Here is a 223-nt window from a genome sequence, read left to right on the forward strand (position 1 = left end):
TTGGCCAGCAAATCTTCCACGCGCGTTGGGGGGTGTGCGGCCGCCTCGGCATGCGAGTGTGCGATTGGGCGGGCGGCGCGGGCTCGCGACGGCGGCGCGAGTGTGGCCAAAGGGAGGAGTGGTGCGATGTCAAACTGCAAGTCGTGGTGCTAGATGGCCTAGTCAAGGCTTGCGGGTTCCAATTGATGTTGGCCACGCAAGTGGATTGGGAGGGAGGAGCAAC

The sequence above is a fragment of the Monoraphidium neglectum genome (assembly GCF_000611645.1).
Source record: "Monoraphidium neglectum strain SAG 48.87 unplaced genomic scaffold scaffold00948, whole genome shotgun sequence".
In the NCBI taxonomy this organism is placed as follows: Eukaryota; Viridiplantae; Chlorophyta; class Chlorophyceae; order Sphaeropleales; family Selenastraceae; genus Monoraphidium; species Monoraphidium neglectum.